The sequence below is a fragment of the Vombatus ursinus genome, unplaced genomic scaffold, assembly GCF_900497805.2.
Source record: "Vombatus ursinus unplaced genomic scaffold, bare-nosed wombat genome assembly UNPS02014811.1, whole genome shotgun sequence".
NCBI classification, from domain to species: Eukaryota; Metazoa; Chordata; class Mammalia; order Diprotodontia; family Vombatidae; genus Vombatus; species Vombatus ursinus.
This window is the reverse complement of record NW_020954589.1, coordinates 4,872,608-4,878,945: the sequence shown is the minus strand read 5'-3', so window position 1 is coordinate 4,878,945 and position 6,338 is coordinate 4,872,608. Positions and strand designations below refer to the sequence as shown.

At 42.5% G+C, this 6,338-nt stretch overlaps 1 pseudogene; it reads right to left on the bottom strand.

The window, feature by feature from the left end:
• The window catches only part of LOC114053538, a 7,473-nt pseudogene extending 1,779 nt beyond the window's left edge, over positions 1-5,694 (bottom strand).
• Between the last annotated feature and the right edge of the window lie 644 nt (positions 5,695-6,338).

Here is a 6,338-nt window from a genome sequence, read left to right as displayed (position 1 = left end):
GGGGGGGGGGGGGGGGGGGGGGGGGGGGGGGCGGCAATGGGGAGCCCCGCAGCTCCTCCCCCCATCACGCCCCACCCCCGCCAGGGCCAGGCTACAATCCGCCCACATGGCTGGCCTAAATGAAGGATAAGGAGCTAACTGCCAAGGCGGAAATGGAATGGGGCCGCCGTGACCTCTGGGAAAAGGGCAAGGTCACAGAACTGAGGATTCTGGGAGTAGTAGTAGTCCTGCTGTGTAGGACCTGCAGGGACCTTACTCTTGCTTGCAAAGGGTGTCTTTCTCTCCAGTAGCTTAGCGTTCTTACTAAGAAGCACAGGACAGGGAACAGCATGTGGTTTTTGTAAGGAAGAGTGACACCTCTTAGCCATGTGACCCCAAGCAAGTCACTTGTGTCCAAACCTCAGTTTCCTCATCTGAGATACTTATAAAGTGCTTAGCACAGTGCCTGGCACATAACTAGGTGCTTAATAAATGCTTGTTCCTCTCCCTTCCCCCACCTCATTTGTAAAATATTACAACTTATAACACCTGTAGTACTATATATACCTCATAGAGTTTTTGGGAGGCTCCAGAGCACTTTATACAGGCAAGCTGATGTCAGGAAAGGCAGGGAGAGCAGGGCTCAGAATCAGGGATGTGACTTCTCTGATGCTTAGTAGCTGCATGACCCTGGGCAAGTCACTTAACTTTTCAGCATCCCACTCTCTAAGGCCATTCTCTAAGAATATAATTTGCAGAATCCATCAGTCAATAAGCATTTATTAACACCTACCATATGCCAGGAACTCTATGGAACAAGCTGCCCTGGAAATCATGGGGTTCCCCATCACTGGAAATGAACTGTCAAGGAGATTTCTGCCCAGGAGGTGTGAACTAGATGTTTTCCAGGATTTCTTCTGTGTGGGACAGCAATGACCCTTACCCAAATTAATTCAGAGGCTTCTCCAGGTAGAAAGTAGAAATGATTTTATTTCAATCTCAAGAAAGGGCGACTCACACTGAAAGGCAGTTTGATGCAAGACCGCAGGTAGTATCAGCCAAACAAACATTTTTTATAGGTTCTAACAGCAACTCCTCCCTAGCCCCTACCTCTTATCCCATTGGCTGGGTTTCAGAGGGCACAATCTAAACAGGAAAAAAAAAAAAACTACCCCAGCAACAGCAGTGGAAATTACAGAACCGTTACATAGGTTTCACCTGCCTTCCACTCCTTCAAGTATCCTCTTAGTACATCCTGTTTTTGTTCATTTCAGATCCTGAAATAATTTGTGGTGGTGATTATTTTTGCAACAATTTGAACATATTTATCTGGGCTATTTACAAGCCTCCTGACCTGGGTACACATATACACATATGTTATTATTAGGGGTCTTTACCTTATTTTACTCATTTAAGTTTAAATTTTATGAGGGGTCTTCACCAATCCCACTCAATCCCTCCTCTTATTTGTTCATTGAAGACCTCTCACACCAGTTTTGGTATATTCCTTCCACTATTTCATCTCTTACTTCTGATCCTTCCAGCTCACTAAAGAACAGATCAGAAATAATATTAAGGAAATCCCCATGGTGTAACACTGATTACAAGTAAAATGATTATGTAAAGAAGTAGAAACACAAGCAAAAATTCCAATCAACAATATGGTTACAAGTAGAAGGGGAATTAACACACTTAAAAGGCTAATTGATAAGGGTAGGGGTTAGGGCTCATGAATCCAACCAGTGTGCGGCTTTCGCCAGAGGCGTAACTTCAATTCCCCTGGGTCTGTGGAATCGACTGCCCATTTAGCAGAGGGAGTTACCGGTTACTCATGTGTGGTGCGTCCAGCCGAGTTCTTTGGTCTGAACTGCTGTGTCTGAGGTCAGCAGGACTTGAAAAGGTCCTTTGCAAGATGGGGTGAGCTTTTCTTCCTTCCAAGTCTGGATCAGCACCCAATCACCAGGCTGGAATCTGTGAACTGGGAACCCCAAAGGTGGCGTCTGAGCGATCAGCCCTTTATGCTGTAACACATTTAAATGCTTAACAACAAATTCTCTAATACATGTGTTAGCAAAGTGGAATGAACCAATCCCTTGCCTTTACTATTCACCATTCCCCTTTCTTCCCAAATTTTCCCGAATATATGCACTACCCTCAGGCATACTCAGAATCTGTAAAAATGTTCCCACTTTTTCCTTCTAGTAATTTTAAAGTCTGATTTAAAGTGTATAATTCACAAGTTTGAGCAGACCAGTCTTTTGGCAATCCCCCTGTCTCTTCTAAGGCAAGCTGATCCCCATCAATAATAGCATATCCATTTTTCCTTTTTCCTTTTACCACTCGGGAGGACCCGTCTATAAAAAGGTTTCTGGCTCCAGGTATAGAAGACTCCTGAAGGTCCTCCCGAATCTTTGTCTGAAAATCCACTGTTTCCAAACAGCAATGTTCCAAATCTATTTCCCTTGATTCTGTGCTAATAAGAAAACAGGCCGGATTCAGATTTGAGTCTTGGGTCAACACCAAGTCATCCTTTTCCAGTAATATGGCCTCATACTTCAGGATCCAGGAATCTGTTAACCACCTCCTGGCCCTCTGATTTAAAATAGATCTAACTTGGTGTGGCACACTAACTATCAAGCTTCCCCCAAAGGTAAGTTTTCTACCTTCTTCTACTAAGATAGCCATCGCAGCTACAGCTTGTATACATACAGGCTATCCTCAGGCTACCGGATCCAGGACTTTAGAGAGGACGGCTACAGGTCTCCTCTGCCCTCCTCTTATTTGTGCCAAAACTCCTAAAGCTACTCCTCTTTCTGTATTTACATATAGATGAAAAGGTTTTTCTAAAGAAGGTAAGGCTAGAACTGGTGGAGATACCAGGGCCTCTTTTAACTGACAAAAACTCTGTTGGCTCTCCAGTGTCCACTGGACAGAATTAGGTTCTTCTTCCAATAAGTGCTGATACAGGGGTTTTGTTAATATTGCATATGAGTCTATCCAAGTCCTACAATAGCCCACTAGCCCCCAAAACTTCTGTAACTGTCTTTTAATCTTGGGGGGTTCAACTTGGAGGATTCCTGCCACCTGCTCAGGGTCCAATCTTTTACTACCTTCGCTAATGAAATGTCCCAAATATTTAACCCCTCTTTCCACAAATTGCAGTTTCCCCTTTGACACCTGGAGCCCTTTCCCTAGGTAATTTAGTAATTCAATAGAAGCTGGACCGACTTCCTCTCTCTTTTTCCCTGCTACCAACAGGTCACCCACATATTGTAGCACTCGGGCTCCGGGAGGTGTTATAAACTTTTCTAATATGGCTTCTAATACTTGTCCAAACAAATTTGGTGACTCAGTATATCCCTGGGGCAAAACACACCTTCTATACTGCTGCTTTCTTCCTGATTCTGGGTCTTCCCATTCGAAGGCGAAAATATCCCTACTTTCAGGGTCTAATGGACATGCCCAGAAGGCATCCTTTAAATCTATAACACTGAACCACCGACTATCTTCAGGAATTCTTCCTATAATGGTGTAAGGATCGGGTATTACCGGATGGGAGGAGAGGACCACCTTGTTAATTTCCCTTAGGTCTTGTACTAATCTATAGGATCCATCCCCCTTTTTGACTGGTAGAAATGGGGTGTTAAAAGGGGAGATACAAGGTTCCAACAGCCCATCCTTTATAAGTCTTTGAATAACAGGCTGGAGACCCCTCCTTCCTTCCAGAGGGATGGGATACTGCTGGACCCTAACTGTCACTGTCGGGTCTCTCAGTGTGATTCTAATTGGGGTGATCTTTACCTGCCCCCGATTATGGAATTGTGCCCAGACCTTGGGGTTGATTTCTTCTTCCTCCCCTTCTCTAACACTAGCATACTTTTTGTAGAGATAATTTGGGTTCGTTGAGGTATTAACTGAATTGAGAGTTTGGTAATCAGATCCCTGCCTAGCAAATTGATCCCTGCCCCCGGTATCCCAAGAGATACTATTCCTTCACATTCAAATTCAATAATTTCAGTAAGGGGATCAGTAAAGGTGTCTCCCTTCACCCCAGAAATAAGTAGAGTATCTTTGGAAATTGTTTAAATGAAAGCAAATTGTTTAAATGACAGCAAAACTATTTAAAACAACTGTTTGATATACAGATATTAAGGACTACTATATTGCTTTCCAATTGATTAGAACTGTGCCCAAGCACCCCACAGATCACACAGACATTCAGAGTTGGGGTTTTTGTTGTTGCTGTTATTGTTTTCAGTATCAGGAAATACAATCCACCTTTAAGAATGCCCAAAAACAATGTGCCCAAGTTTATTAAGGAAAACTGTTTAAATTTTAAAACACAGGCAGATCAATAGCTGCTTTTTGTGAAAAGGAGTCATTTACAAATGGATTACTGCAGTGTACCAAAATGCTGCTAAGAAAAATACAACAGTAAGGTACTCTGATAAGAGTACATTATTCCACATGGAATCCTAAATTAACTTTCCTCTCCAGCTCTTTAAATGAGTCTTCATGAGACTAGAGATAAGGTTCGATGTACCACAGAGGTAAAATAGAGTTCACGACAGCTGAAGAGTCTAAAAACTTTTAAAGTGTAGAGAAGAATTAAATGCTAGTAAACCTTTAGTGTTTACCCACTAACAACATTTCCATTTTAAGTGACAATGAGATATGTATAGTTTGTGGAGAAAAAATAAAAGCAACTTGTTCACACTATATTCCCACTGTTCCTAATTCTTTCCATGTGTTTTTCTAAGACCACCTGACTTTAAAACATTTGGTTACTCAGGGCAGAAAAGTAAACCACAGACAAAGTATGACAACTTTTAATACTCCATTAATACTAATGATTAAAAATTATTGCATAGCCTTATGCATTTATCCTAAAACATTTTCTGTAAAGTAAATGAATTATATAAAAGACAAAAAATCCCTTAAAATGTGGGTGGCCTTTACTACCTCGATCTATTTTTTTTTTTTTGTTCATTGTTTTCTCATTATCTCCTCCGCACTTTGGGCAATACCATTTTCCCTTTGGTTCATAAGTAAGTGAAACACATGAAAAGTGAAACCACTCAATTGGACACTGTTCATTGTCACATCCTATCATTACATAAGCAGTATGTTGGTTCATTGGGATCTACTGCAGACTCAGCAGGTGAAGCTTCCCTTTCCTGTTTGGCCTTTGAATGTTTCTTTTTCTTGGAAGTTTTGGATTTCTTCTCTTTAAGTGGTTGCTCATCACAGTCTTCAATCCCATTTGCTAATGTGTCAGAGATCGCAGCTTTCACTGGTCCGCTGTCGGCGGGGTCTTCTTGAAGACCTTTCTGGTTGGCTGGAATCCATCTTTGTCTTATCTGAAGGCCTCTCACTTTCTGAAGGATCTTGAAAACATTGTGAATGCAACTCCATTTGCCTTACTCGGTTCTCTACCATCTCAAGCATTTGTGTAACAATCTGAATTTTCTCGTCACCCAGTTCCTGGCTGTTGATTAATGCCCTCTGAAGATTCTGCTGAAGATGTTTCTTCTGATGTGGATCATTTTCTTTCTTATGTTTTTCACAGGCATCATCAATTTCCTTTAAGGCTTCTTGGTACTTGGTGTCTATCTCTTGCAGTCTGGACACGTTCTGCTGCACGTCTAGGGGCAGAGACTCCACACACTCGAGGTAGTCCTGCACATAGTAGGAGAGCAGCTGGGCCTGCTCCATTCTCTTCCCAGGGGGTCTAAACCCCTTTCCTCTTCTTCTGCCATAAGAATTTGATAATTTTGCCTGTGGTTTCATCACTGACCTAGCTACCGTCTGTACGGTCTGAAGCATCACTTTAATTTGTTCCCCTTGTTGTTTTAGAGACCGTAACATAATTTTGATATTCTTATGCTCTCTCTTTTCTCTTCTAATGCCCTGACCACATATACCTTCTGAGCCATCTCTAGTAACTCATCTAGAGGCTTTGTCTGCCACCCATCCTGTTTCTGTAACTTTTTATTAATGTCTGGCCAAGAATTGGTAACGAAGTATACCCTCAATAAGTTCTGGGCAGTGGGGTCATGCTCCCCCAGCCCAGAAAACTTCCTCATACACTCCTTAAGTCTAGTCAGAAAAGCAGAGGGGGTCTCATCCTTTTCTTGCTTGATCCCCACCACTTTATTCATATTCTGACTCCAGGGGACTGTATTTCCAATCCCCTGGACAATCATTGTTCTCAAATCTTTCATATTCTCCCTATGGGCTGTGTTGTTATGATCCCACCCTGGGTCCTGAAGGTGGAATTTCTGCTCTCCCCTAGGTCCTCCTTGTGCTATCAGGTGAGCATCATCCCAAGCCCTCATAGCAGCCCTTCTTAATTGTCC